The following is a 14,078-nucleotide window of genomic DNA, read 5'->3' on the forward strand; positions in this document are numbered from 1 at the left end:
CATTAGAGAAATACAAATCGAAATGACAATGAGATATACGTCACACCCATTTGAATGGCTATGTACAAAAAATCCCCAGAAATAGTGTTGGCAAGGATGTGGAGATATTGGAACACTTGTGCACTGTTGGTGGGAGTGCAAAATGATGTAGTTGCTGTGAAAAATAGTATGGATATTCCTCAAAAAATTAAAAATAGAATTAAAAGATGATCCAGCAATTCCACTTCTAGGCATATATTAAAAGAATTGAAAGCAGGGTCTTGTACAGATACTTAACACCCACATTTATAGCAACATTATTCACAATAGGAAAAAAGTGAAAACAACTCAAATGTTTGTTTGATGAATGGATAAATTAATGGTAGGTATATCCATACAATGGAATATTTTTTAGCCTTGAAAAGGAAGGAAATTCTGATACATGCTACAGCATGGATGAACCTTGAAGGCATTAGACTAAGTGAAATAAGACACACAAGGACAAATGTTGTGTGATTCCACTTATATGAGGCACCAGAGAAGTCAATTTCATTGAGACAGAAAGTAGAACAGTGGTTGTTGGGCTAGGAGGAGGGGGAATAGGGAATAATTGTTTAATGGATACAGAGTTTCAGTTTGGGATGACGAAAAGTTCTGGAAATGGAAAGTGGTGATGGTTGCACAACAGTGTGAATGTACTTAATGCCACTGAACCATACACTTAAAAATAGCTACAGTGGTAAATTTTATGTTACATATATGTTATCACAATTAAAAAAATGCTATTTCTCTCTGTTGGGCCTTTGAACCTCTGTGTGGCAGTCAACTTGACATTATTAGTTTCTCATAATATGATGTAAAGACTGTTCTCACAATGGAAAATCAAAGCATACGTGTAGAAGTGGCATATTGGGATGATTTTGGCTATAGGTAGCAGAAAACAATGAGAAGTGTCTTATACGATAAGAGGATTATTTATGTAAGTTGCCCAGGATCATACTTCTCATAAGATTCAGTGCATGGCTATAACCTATTAGTCTATTTTGCTCTTCTTCCATGTAGCATAACCCTTCTTTTGTTGCAGCATCCACCCCATCCCACATGACTTCAACAATCCTGCCTCATCATGTGGTCCCTCGTGGCGGTGCCATTTCTCTTGCCAGGAATTGGTTTAGGGATGAGTATGTGACACTGTCCTGGATTAGGAGTCACAAGAAGTTGACTGGAAGGCTTCTAGAAAAGAGTTCATTACTCTGGGAAGAGGAAGTAGTTCCCTTTTTTGCTGCTGGATGTTACCTGATCTACATATGATGTCAGAATGGGGGCAACCGTCTTGTAACAAGGGGAGTTTCCCCAGAGAACACTCGAAAGGAAGGAGGAGAGTAACAATACTCACTTTGATTGGGTAGATGGGAGGATTAAGTAAGATGATGTTTGCAAAGCACCTAGCAGTGATTAGACACATTGTTGTATTAAACGTTATTTCATTACTCACACAATAAGGGCTTCATAAATGATAGCCAGCATTGCTTTTCTTCTTCTCCCAAACATGTAAATGAGCATTTGCTTGGTTATCTTTTTTAGCTTCGCCAGTGTAGGTAAGTACTCGGGAAAGGAATAGCCCCTGGATATTCCACCATGGGTTGTGGTGAGCAGGAGTCCTAATGTATATTCGTTTGCTGGCGCTGCCACAACAAAGTGCCACGAACTCGGTGGCCCCCACATCAGAATTTTGGTTCAAGGTTCTGGAAGCTGGAAGGCTGAGATCGAGGTCTTGGCAGGATTGGTTCCTTCTGAGGGCTGTGAAGATGGGACCTGTTCCAGGCCTCTCTCCTTGGCTTGTAGATGGCCGTCTCCTGCCTGTCTTCACATCATCTTTCTTTTGTATGTGTCTGTGTCCAAATTTCCCCTTTTTACAAGGACACTGGTTGTATTGGGTCAGGGCCCATTTCTATACGTTTATTTTAACTTGATTACCTCTGCAAAGACCCTCCTCCAAATTTGATCATGTTCTGAGGTTAAGACTTCAACATGCAAGTTCTGAAAGGACACATTTCAACCCAAAATATAGGGTAAGAATAGCTATTCGAAAGTCCATTTTCCTATAGAGCCCAGAGAGCATTCTCATGTCATAATTCTTTTTTTTTAAAAGATTTTATTTATTTATTCGACAGAGATAGAGACAGCCAGCGAGAGAGGGAACACAAGCAGGGGGAGTGGGAGAGGAAGAGGCAGGCTCATAGCGGAGGAGCCTGATGTGGGGCTTGATCCCATAACGCCGGGATCATGCCCTGAGCCGAAGGCAGACGCCCAACCGCTGTGCCACCCAGGCGCCCCTCATGTCATAATTCTTTATTCCACCTCTACCCACCCCCCTCCCCATGAGGATTTGGAAATAACCCTAAATCCCATTTTGGCTGAGCTGGAGTAACTAGGTTGTAACAGATTTGTGGAGAAACAACTTAAAGAAAATCCCCTGAGAGGGGATGTAGGAAGCATGATTCTGGAAGGGAAAATGGAAACTCCTGATTCGTCATTAAAATGAACACTTGTAAGTACTGACTGTGTGCAGGGCGTGAGCACGCTAATCTGTATGATGCTGGGGCGTGTGTGCGTCTGTGGGTGAAGTGAATGAACCTGAGTTCTGGTCTTTAAGGACCGGTTGATGGGGTAAATATGTGAGCGGCTGTAAGACAGATGTAAGGCAGAGTGCAGTAAGTGCGAAATAAAAGAATGACTGATGGGTCGTAAGAGTTCACAGAAGGTAAAAATGAACCTGGTTGGAGAAAGCTGAGTGCGCTTTGAAGGGGCACAAGGCCATGGGGAGAGACAGAGATGTATATACCCTTGGAAACTTTGAAAGCACTGAATCTTCGCAGAGTGGCCATTATAAATGTAGGCCACGTGGCTGTGTAAGGTACAAAGGAAGTGTGACGGTGAGGCTAGGGAAGAGCAGATCCTCTTGAAATCTGGGGGAGATTTGCGGCCCTGCAGTGCTGTGAGCCACAGTGCCAGCCTTAGGAGCCAGTGGCTGACTCTGAGCTACAACAGGAGCAGCTGGGAAGAGGCTGAGATGCATTTAAGCCAAATCAAGTGGAATTACCTGGAATTACCTGCAGAGCGTGGTCCACGGCAGGAATCTTGGTGTAGATATTCAGGAGAAGGACTTTGGGTTTGGCAGACATGGGTCAAGTTTGTGTTCATCATTTACTGGTCCTGTCTTCTTGGGCAAGGTGTGTAAATGGTGTAGTCATCGGTTTCCTTGTCTGCAAAGTGGGGGTGATCATACTACTTCCATGGTTCTTGTGAGCATGAATGGAAATACTCTGGTTATGGTCAGCAACGCTATCTGGTACACAGGCCCAAGAACCATTCACTAACAAAAAAAGAAGTTGCTTTTACTGACTTTGGACTTGGTTGATATCTCGAAGGTCTCTTGCCCTGTAGCAGAATAATTTTTGTGTTCTTTAAAACAGATACGGAAAGGGGGAGATAGGAAGGACTGAAGCAGAAAGGTTGAGAATGCAGTGGGGTGTGCTTTATTCCACTCCCCTTCCCAACACACTCCACCCACCGGGAGGGAGGGAAGTAATAGCAGAGGAAAGACGTTAAAGCAAAAAGAGGTAGAAAGTACGCGGAGAACATCCTATTCCACATTGCCCGATCCTGACCTCTACAAGGGTCTGACCTCTAGGTGACGCAGGCCGGGGGTTGCCATCTCTCCTCCTGACCACTAGAGGGTGCCCTGATTTGACCCTTGGGATCCAGAAGGGCCAGAAACAGATGTTTACTTCCCTTGTGTTGGAAAGATTGCCGCTCAGAATGATTGTGGCTCAGAGCAGAGACAGTGGGGAGAAGGGGTGGGTGAAGCCAGGTCTGGACCTGGATAAGGTAAAGGGCTGCCAGGTCAACTTGATTAAGATGCAGGCTAGGAATGGAGTCCACAAGATGGATCCCAGAGGGACTGGAGCCAGCTTCTTGGACCAGTAGGGCAAAGCATTAGATTCAGACTTGGGTCTGAACAATGGAGATGGGACTTCCTTGTTCGTTTTTTCCTTTTCTCCTGTCTCAGAGCTGCACCGCTCTACCATCTGACGGCTGAATCAGCGGGTTTAGTGGCCATGAGGAGGGGAGCCAAGTGGGTTCCAGGAACCTGACAGCTGATGGAAAGGAAACATAGGGAGAACAGTGATTGATGGGCATGGATGAAGGCACACCTGGAGGGAATGAGAATTGGACAGACAATGCGAGGAGGGACAGTGAGTAAGAGAGGAGCTGCATATTCCAAACCTTCCCCGGCTGATCGAATGTAGTCACTCCAGCCCATTGGGCAGTGAGAACAGTGTCTCACATTGATCATACAGGGCAAGGGCTTGAGTTCAGTTTATAATGATTTCCCTCTACCATACTTAGAGCAGACACTAGCAACTGACTGATGGATGGGAGGATCTTGCTCAACCCTGAACTGTCCAAATGTGATGAGAACACAGCAGAGAGCTGCTGTTGGGGGCGTGTCCGGAGGACTTTGGCATCATAGCCTAAGGCTGACATTCAGCCCGGAGGCACCAAATGGCCTTATTGTGTATGGTCATTATCCAAATGAATTGGTGGACGCCTAGGCCTACAATTGGTTAAACATGTTGACTATTTCACATTGTCTGTGCTCGGGTAATTCTAGACAGCTGATTCACATGTCTGTGGTACGGATCAGAGATGAGGTTAAAAAAAAAGTGAGATGGCTTTGTTCAATCCATCACCACTTTCAGAAAAACAATCTAGATGTAGTTCCGATGAAAATCCTTTGGGGTTTCCAGAATACTTCAATATTTTATTCCAGATGAGGCTTCATTGTCCTTAGATAGATAGCACCTGGTTCTAAGCTGGGACGAGATTAGGCCATGTGTCAAATACAGTACCTTTCTCACTTAGAACACCCTATCGGAATAGTCTGTCAGATTTGGCTTAAGTAGGGCCCCAAAATAAAAACCAGTTTTGAAATGTGCACTCTCTTTAGCAGTCATCATTAGTAAACTATCTAGACTAGATAGAGTTTAAGACTTTTCCTTTAGACTTTTAAGATGATTATATTTGCCTTAAGGTGGCAAATATCGTGTAAGGAAAAAGTAAATTTGCAAATTGAGTAAGAGAAACTCACTGTTCTGGGTGTTTCTCCCTTATGTTCACCTAGAACACTCCACTTCTGATACTTCTGGTCACCAAAGGAGTGGATTTTTTTCCCCCCACAACCAGCAATTCTCCGTGACACCAGCTGGGTGTCCTACATCAACTTAATTCTGACGCTACCTGGATGACGGTCAGATCCCACAGGTTAAGGCTGTCCCCCCATGCCAATTGCAAATCCAGGTGATCCCCTGTGCATCTGACTACCGATGGGCCATAAGGCAGAGGTTCCCATCACCTTCTGCCTAGGTTTAATGAATTTGTTAGAGTGGCTCACAGAACTTAGGAAAAGTTTACTTATTGTTTATCAGTTTATTATAAAATGATATGGTAAAGGATCCTGATGACCATCCAGATAGAAGAGATGTGATGGGCAAGGAAGGTGGGAAGGAGCTGGGAGTTTCCGCGCCCTCTCTGGGTACATCTCTTCCCCCCCAGACCTCCACATATTCAGCTAGCAAAAGCTTTCCAAACTCTGTACTTTGGGGATTTTTATGGAGGCTTCAACACGTAGGCATGATGGATCATTTATTAAATCCATTTCCAGCTGCTCTTCCCTCTCTGGAGTAGAGGAGGTGGGGCTGAAAATTCTAAGCTTCTCATCATGGCTTGGTTTTTCTGGTGACCAGTGCCCACCCAGGAGCCCACCAAAAGTCACCTCATCAGAACAAAAGACATTCCTATCCCCCAGGAAATTTTCAGGGGTGTAGGAACTCTGTGTCAGGAGGTCAAAGACCAAATATTAGAACAAAAAATGTTCCCAGTGCTCTTATCACTTAGGAAATTACAAGGGTTTCAGAAGCTCTGTTCCAGGAACTGGGGGCAGAGACCAATATATATATTTTCTGCTATTTCACACAAATCAATTTGGTTTAAACATCTATTAGGAAGATAATGTGTTTGGTTAAATATGCCTCCTTGGCTTCTCATCGATAGCATGTGAAAGCTGGCTCACCATGGGGTGCTACTTCTATGTTTCCAAACAACTTCACTGAGGTACGATTTACAAACCATAAAATCTCCTTGTTTTTCAGTTCAATTATTACCATAATTTGATTTCAAGATGCAGTTTTAACATACAAAACTCATACATGTTAAACAGAAAACTCACCCTCATTACTGGGCTGGATTAAGATCTTTAGAGGTTGCAAGCATTGAGTGGGATTTGTTTGCTCCCTATCCCAGTTGCCTCTTTCTTACTCTTCTTCTCCTCTTGTTTCTCTCCTTTTCTCCTGCCCTTCATGTATAGGTGCTCGGGGTAGAAGGTAAAATATAATCCCTGCCCTCAAAGATCCATTAGACAGTCACAAAAAGCCATGAAAGAGATCATCACGTTCCTTTCTTTTTTCAGATTTTTTTTTTTTTAAGAGAAAGAGAGCATGCACACCATCGGGGGCAAGGGCAAAGGGAGAAGGAGAGAGAATCTGAAGCAGGCTCTGTGTTGAGCCCAGAGCCCTACATAGGGCTTGATCCCGGGACCCTGAGATCATGACCTGAACCGAAACCAAGAGTCACCTAGGTGCCCCAAGATCGTCACATTCTTTTGTGGAAGTGTCATCCCCAATAGAAGGGCTGTCCCTGGTATTATGGGTTCACATTTATGTCAGCTCCATCCCAGGTTCTCAGAGATTTTAGGGCTCAAGCCAATAAACATTTGTTGGGTACTGTGCTCAATACTGTGGGTACAAAGATGAATAAGAGCTCATCCCTGTCTGGATTTAAACAGCTTTAGTTCCACCTCAGGCGACGTTTATAAACATCAGTCAATGTTACTGGTCTGACTGACCTTCTGACCCAGTCCTAGTATCTCAACCTTTGCCCGTGGGCAGTACAGACCCATCTCTAGTACCCTGTCTGATAAGGGCGAGTCCTTCCCTGTTTACTGCCTGCCTTGCTCCCTCACTTCCTGCAGCATGCTCCTCAAAGGATACCTTCTGAAAGGTGCCCTCCAGCCACCGGACTGAAATTTTAGCCTTCCTCGCACATGGGGACTTCATCCCCCTCTGTCCTGCTTGCCTTGCTCCCTTTCCCCTTTCCGCCGCCCCCCAGCACACAATTTATTTTACTTATTCGTTATATTGTCTGTTCTCTGCTTTCTCTGTTAGAATGTGTGTTCTGTGAGGGCAGGAATTTGGGTCCGTTTTCTTCTCTGTTCTGATCCTAGGGCCAAGTTCCCGGTACACAGTCTATACTCAAGGAATATTTGTAGAATGAATTCATGAATATCTGATCTTTATCTTGTTCCCCAGTGCCAGAGCCTATCCTGATAAGCCTCGTTCTTCAAGACCTGGGACGCTGCCTGGACCCTGTCTCACTCCCACCATGGGCAGGGTCTCAGTCTGGAGGGTAAGGCCAGAAGCTCTGGCCACACTGCTGGCCAGCTTGTGGCTCGGGACACGGCCTGGTCGCAGCTGCCTTGCTCCGGGGACTGCCTCTCTGAAGAATCTGTTCAGACATGTCATTGCCTGTTCCTCCCCGGACTTGAATGGTTGCTGCCAGCCCCAGTGCTGCCCCCGACTAGTCTTAGAACTGGTCTATCCCAGTCTGCCCCAGTTAATTAACCTTCTCTACGTGACAGCTTTACAAGACTGGACAGAAGGCAGAACACCCATGATGTGGCGTGAATTAAAATACCAGCCAGCGGGAATGCATGAGTAAGGTTGGAAGTTACCCTGAACCATGCTGAATGCTTGAATCCTCCTAAAGAATTGTTTTGAAAGCAGCTGAAAGAAGAGTTTCAATATTTTGGAATAATTACTGGTCCCTGAAATTAGCTTCTTAAAAGCCATCTTTAAAGTCACTCTTGTGTACTCGTAATATTTATACGTTAAACTTTCCTAGTAAAATTTTGGGGTGTGATAACTCACCATCCTATTTCAAGCTCCTGGTCAACATCAGAAGTTTTCTATACTCTCATTAGCTTCTCATTGAAAAAAAAAATTTTTTTTTCTGCCCTTAATTTGAGCCCAAAAATAAAGACTCCTTAAGTCTTCTACCTCAAGTATACCTGAGATGTGTGTTAAAAACACACATCTAGCTTTCACTGCCGCCAGGTGCACAGTGAGGATATAACTTCGGGGTACAAAAGAACACGAGTTAGCCAAGTGAACACTTTAATTAGGAGCCTAAGAAGAGGACTGACAGCCATCAAGCTATAAAGCTATAAAGCTGTCTCTTGGTGACTGATTTCTGTATGTGCTTAGTGATAACACATTTGGAAACACTATTAACAGGTTTTAGTTGAGTATGTTTTGAATTTTAGTAAGTCATTCAGAGCCCCCTCGATGGTTTGCAGGGTTTCCTTTTCATTTTCTTGGCAGAAACACTTCAATGAGCTATTGGGAGAGGTTAGAATGGGAGTTCTTTCTTTGTGGACAAGACAGCAGAACATAAAGACAGCCAGGGAGAAACGCTGCATGCCCTCTGTTGTTTGACTGAGGGACCACTCAGTTAACCCCGGTGCTGGAGTTCCAGGCAAGTGGGTAGGCTTATCCTTACCAGAGTCATAGAAGAGAGTTTTGGGTCTTCATTTTGCATAGAAACCCTTTAAAAAGGCACCAATGAGCATGGATACCATCCTCTACGAGCCACCCCCTCTCCTCCATTCCCCAGTTTTGCAGTCACACAAGAGGCAAGAGACCATGTCTTCACATTTTCTTGGAGGAACTAGTCATTCTAAGCACGTCCCCTGAGGTAGGAGTTAGGTTTCAAGGTGGAGAATAAGGTGGGCCGCAGTGGTGCGCACCTGCCATAGAACCCTCAGCACTTGCACCTCCCTCTTCCCTACCGCCCGCACCCCCTCCCAGGGAGCCAGGTAGTAGGGTATCCATTCCGGCTTCTTTGGAACCGTCTTCCCCTTCGCAAAAGCAGAACCGCTCCCTGCTTGGATTACGTGAACTTCTAGGGGCAGCCAAAAAGTATCTGCGGCGACGCGTATGCCAGGGCAGTTTCTGGAAGCGCGACGATGTCAACTCCCTGGCTCGGTCACCTGGTCTCGAGCCGCACGCTGGTCCCCGCCAGCCTCGGCCCCCACCTCAGCCCTGCCCTCCTGCCGGCTGAACGCGGCCTCGTCTCACACCTGATCGCTGCTCAGGTCCCACCCGCGCGCGGTACAGAGACAATGTCGAGGTCCCGGCCGAGGTTGGGCACTTAGGGCACGGCCTAGGAAGCCCGCGGGCCAGGGTGGGCAGCTCCTCACTCGAGGGGTGGGTGAGCGATTCCCGACTGACAGATGGACGTCCAGGACCCGCCGCTGTAGGGGGTGGGGGAGGTTGGAGGAGGTGGAGCCGCCGGGGAGGGGCGGTGCCGCGGGGAGTGGAGCCCGGCCTCCCGCCCCCACCCCCCTTCGGTGCCTTAGTCTGGGCGGTGACACAAAAAGCTCCCGCTCGGAGCCGAGCGCCTGGCGGCGGTGTCCGACCGGGAGCGCGGAGGGCGGCGGGCAGGTGGGGCGCCTCCCGAAGGGCCGAGCCGGGAGCCGGGGTGCAGGCGCCGACGCCGCGTTCCCCGCGCCCGCCCCGCAGCCCGCCACGCGCGTCTAGCCGAGCGGGTGGCGGGCGCGCCGGGACCACCCCGCGATGCTACCGCCGCCGCCGCCGCCTCCGCCTCTGTAGGGAGCGCCCGAGCCCGCTGCAGAGAGAGGTCGGTGACTTTCGGTTTGTTTCTCTGCTCTGCCCCTCCCGGGTCGGGGGCTGCGAGAGGGGCGCGGAGGGATGGATACCTTCGCCCCCACTGCTGCCGCGCCCGGAGCCAGGGAAGCGGGGAAGGGGAGCCGCCACCTGGTGTGTTGGGGGGTTCCTTTTGGGCAGCGGACTGGGGTGGCGGGCCGCAAGGGTCCCGGGGAGGGGAGTGCGGTGCACAGCGGGGCGGTCCCGGGGCGCCGGGGAGGGGGGGTCCCTGGAGTTGCGTTTCTCTCGAGCGCTGGCTGAGTTGGGCTGGCGGCTGGGGCGGGGGAGCGGCGCTGTCGGCGGCTCCGCCGAGTCCTCGGATGCCCCCTGGAGCTCCAGTCCGAGGGAGCGCGTCTCGTGCCCGCGCCGCGCGCGCCCCGGAGGGTGCACGTGCGCGCGCGCGCCCCAGCTGCGCCCCCACCCCGCACGCACCCTGGACAGTGCCCTAGCAAGCCCCCTGTGGAGCAAGGTTCCCACCCCCAGAAGTTGCCCTCGCGCGCCACTCGGCGGCCCCGGGACCCCTGTCGGGAGGAGAGGGAGCTGTGGCGGGCCAGATGTTGGGGGTCTTTTGTGCGGACCCACGTGCCTGGGGCGCTTGCTCCTGGAAGGGCAGCGGCAGGACAAAGCAGGCTGGACGCGTGGGACGCTGCACGCGAGGCGGCGGTCCCCGATCCCGCCTAGGGTGGGGGTGGGGCGGGGGGAAGCGCCACACGGTTTGGGAAAGAGTAGAGAAATCGGCAAAACAGTGACAGGGACTTGATGAGGTGGCGGACAGGGGCGAGGAAAAGGATGCTCGCGAATGCAGCACTGGTGTGTCTGTCTGGGCGGGTGACCGGGAGCCCCGCATTCCCTGATAACCCGGTTTACTAGTATATTTTGTTAGTGTGTCTTTGCCCCGAGATGTTATTCTACGCCTTCTCGTGTTTCTTTCTTTTTGAGAGGTTACAGTTGCTGGTGGAAGCTCTACCAGCAGAGGAAAACTTGGGGGCGGGGGGAGACTGCAGCGGAGTAGGGGGAGGGGGTTATTTATCCTATAGAGACAATTAGGAAGCGTTACGCCCCCTCCGCGACTGGCCGGCTCTCCGCACCTCCACCGCCTCCCTCCACCGCCCAGCGCACCCACTCCACCGCCGCTGGCCGGGGAGGGTGCTTGGATTTCTTTCTCTGCTGAGCGAGTCTAACCCTTCCTGCGTGTATTTCACTGCAGGCTGAACAAAGCTCAGGCTCAGTTGTGCTTCCTGCTTGTCAGCCTCTTGCCTCCCAAACGCGTACCATTTCCACTTGATGTCATCACGCAGAAGGGGGTGAAAGAGACTCGGTGACAGATTCAGGTAACCCCCAGCAGTCTGGGTAGCCGCCTGGGTGTCTCTGGGTCATTTGGGCCAACAGTGTTTGCACGGGGCTGTTTGGGTGGTTTCTGCATCACACCATTCCTTTCCTGTCTATGTGGAGGAACTGTGGGGGGCTGCTGATAACTCCTGGTTCTGAGAAAGAAATTGCAAATGACTTGAAACCTTCCTTTGGAAGAAGTCGTTGAGGACAGGGTGCGTTTGGGGTTGAATCAATTCCACTGGGTTTCCATTGATGGGAATTTTGATATATTCAGTACATAGGCAATTGTATCTGAATGTGGGGTTTGGATAGATGCCTGCTTTCTTATCTGTAGTAATACATTTTGGCTTCAGTCTGTTCGTGGATATTGCTTGTTGAAAAGGTATCATCGTAAGGCAGATTATAAATTTGACCAGTGCTCAATTAGGGCATTGGTCAAATGTAGTAACCTTATGAAATAATGTCTCTCCTGCAAGCCTTCATTGTAATAGTGTTTGCAATATCAGGAGGGACATGCCAGCAGTAAGTTCCTGGGAGGTGGAACGGAAGGCAGTTGGGGGAGCAGAAAGAGAACAGAGAAACGGTGCTTTAGTTAAGTTCCCATTTACATAGCCATGAACCATTAGGCTCTCAGGCTGCATTTTATCTTTAGGTTGTTGGTTCTTTTCCAAAAACTCTGGCCTGTTCCTTTCTTTCCAAGGATAGTTCTGTTTTGGTGTCAACCTCACGAAATCTGGGGTTATCTTGATGGAGCTCAAAGAAAACGTAACCTTCAGATGTGTCAGATCACCTTGGCAATGGCATTGTCTCCTAGAGGGCAGAGTCCTGGCATCCTGCGTGAGGAGCAGAGAATAAGAATGGTTATGGAGGTGGACTCAAGGTTTATCTTGTAGGAAGAAGGCATTGCTGAGGGCCAAAGGCTCCTGGTGCTCTCTCTTGGACTGCAGCAATAGCCATACTGGGTACTGGGCAGATTCTTCCATCACCAACCCCCCCCCCCATCCCTTGAAAAATAAAATTTAAAAACTTGAAGGATTTGTCATTCACCTCTGGGGTAGTTCTGAAAGGTGACTTTAAGAAAACATAAGTGACACCGGCATGTATCCTTCTACTCAGAGCATCCAGGAATCACCAGGAGAAGTAAAGGAGGTCTCTGGTCCCAGCCGGAACAAAGACCACCGCTTGGGGAAGGTCAGATTTGTAATGGTGCTAGGATAGAGGGATTTTGACAAGTAATTTTTATGTCAGCAATAACGCAGGGTGTGTGCTGTGTTCCTGCAAGAGGAAAAGCCACGTGATGGGATAATAAGGAGTGTAATAATGCAATAGAAACAAAGGGTGTGGTTTTTTTTTTAATAGAAAAAATAAATACCTCACACACAAAATTCCACACAGGAAAACAGCTGCCTGCACATGTAAATGCACGTCCAAGAACAAAGATAGCCACAGTGCAGTGTTAGGTTTCACTGTGGTTTTAAAGGGTGTGCAGGAATAAATCATAATAAAGTGTTGTATTGATGCTTATTTTGGTTTTTTTAGGTGGAGCCTCCCCACCTCCAGATGTCTGCAGCAGTGTGTTTAGCTGTGGGTCGGGGGAGCCCTCGAGGGTTATTAGACCAACCTTTGCCTCCAGTGCCCGAGTCCTTTCTACAGTGTTCCTTTAATTCATTCAGCAGATGTTTATCAAGCACCTGATAAATAATAGGCTCTGTGAAAGATGCCAAGGGGTGGGGTGGGGGAGCTGTCTGGAGACATAAAGATGAACCACCTTCAGGGAGCTTATGGAAGACCTGATTCTAATTAAGTTCAATGGAAGCGAGAGGGAGAGGAACAAAGGGTGGTATTGGACTTCTGAGGGAGGAGCGTATGATCATTGAATGCCTCGTTCATTGGGGAGATCACTACTTCCTAAGGGACTAGACCTGTTGTCAGAAGGTGACCTTTTCTTCCTAGTCTTTAAACTCTTCAGCTGAATTCCACATGAATGTTTGGATTTCACCGTGTTGAAAGGTCATTCTGTTTCATTCCTTATTCCCTTAGAGTTGCTTGAACCTGTCTATCCTGTCTGCACCCTCTACATTTGAAAGAATTATTGAATTTTGAAACAAACTCTGCTTTCTTGGTATTATCCGATTTAGAAAACAGATGGGGGAGAGGAACTTTTGCAGGTTTCTCTCTTTTTTAAGACAGCGATATTATTGGCAGTTTAGGTTAGGTTATGCTGCAGTAAGAAATCACCTCCAAATCTCAGTGGCTAAATACAGTTTCTCTCTTTCCCGTGCTGTGTGTCCGGCGTGGTCAGCAGGGAGGCCCTGCTCGTCGTCCCCCGAAGACCCAGATTGATGGAGGTGTGATCTTGAGTGTGCAACGTTGGAAAGGAAAGTATAGAGGATCTTGCTGTAGTAGTGACATGCTCGGACCCAGAAGTGACTTACATTGCTTTGGCCAGAACTAGTCCCCACTGAAGCCACAATTCAATATCTCTTGTCTTGAGAAAGAGGGAACTGGATAGAGGTGAGTGATCACTACTGACTTCCACAGGTAATGTGGCCCAGATGGGGTTGCAAAGTGTCTTCCTACGGGGCTAGCTCATGCTTTGTAGACATTGAGTGTTACACGAGTATCAGATGAAAGAATGAATGATAGATATCTTAAAGAATCTGGTCCTACCCCCACATGGTATTTACTGATATGATGGTATTATGTTTACTAATACTATTGTACACTGACCATCAAATAAGAAAATTATAATGCTGTCTCTTGTTGCCTGTTTTGAGTAGTTGTTTATTCTGAAGTGATAGGCCAGGAGATGGTTCTAGGGCCAGTTCTAGGAGGTTCTGTGCTTAGCATTATGTAACAGAGAGCTGTTAACTTACAGACTTTGTCTCCCTCACCATCTGCCTCTTGTCTAAGACTTCCTGA

General features: G+C 48.2%; 1 protein-coding gene across 3 annotated transcripts in view; it reads left to right on the forward strand.

The window, feature by feature from the left end:
• Positions 1-9,707: 9,707 nt before the first annotated feature.
• RNF152 (ring finger protein 152) overlaps positions 9,708-14,078 on the forward strand; it is a 66,655-nt gene continuing 62,284 nt past the window's right edge. Inside the window, exons 1-2 of one of the 3 annotated variants that reach the window (XM_040632459.1) lie at positions 9,708-9,798; positions 13,462-13,670. The gene's annotated coding sequence lies outside the window, so the exon portion shown is untranslated. Of the gene's footprint in view, positions 9,799-13,402; positions 13,671-14,078 lie in introns of those variants that run through there. The other 2 variants (XM_040632460.1, XM_008705098.1) reach the window with 2 other exon arrangements.

The sequence above is a fragment of the Ursus maritimus genome, unplaced genomic scaffold (assembly GCF_017311325.1).
Source record: "Ursus maritimus isolate PB19 unplaced genomic scaffold, ASM1731132v1 scaffold_18, whole genome shotgun sequence".
NCBI lineage: Eukaryota > Metazoa > Chordata > Mammalia > Carnivora > Ursidae > Ursus > Ursus maritimus.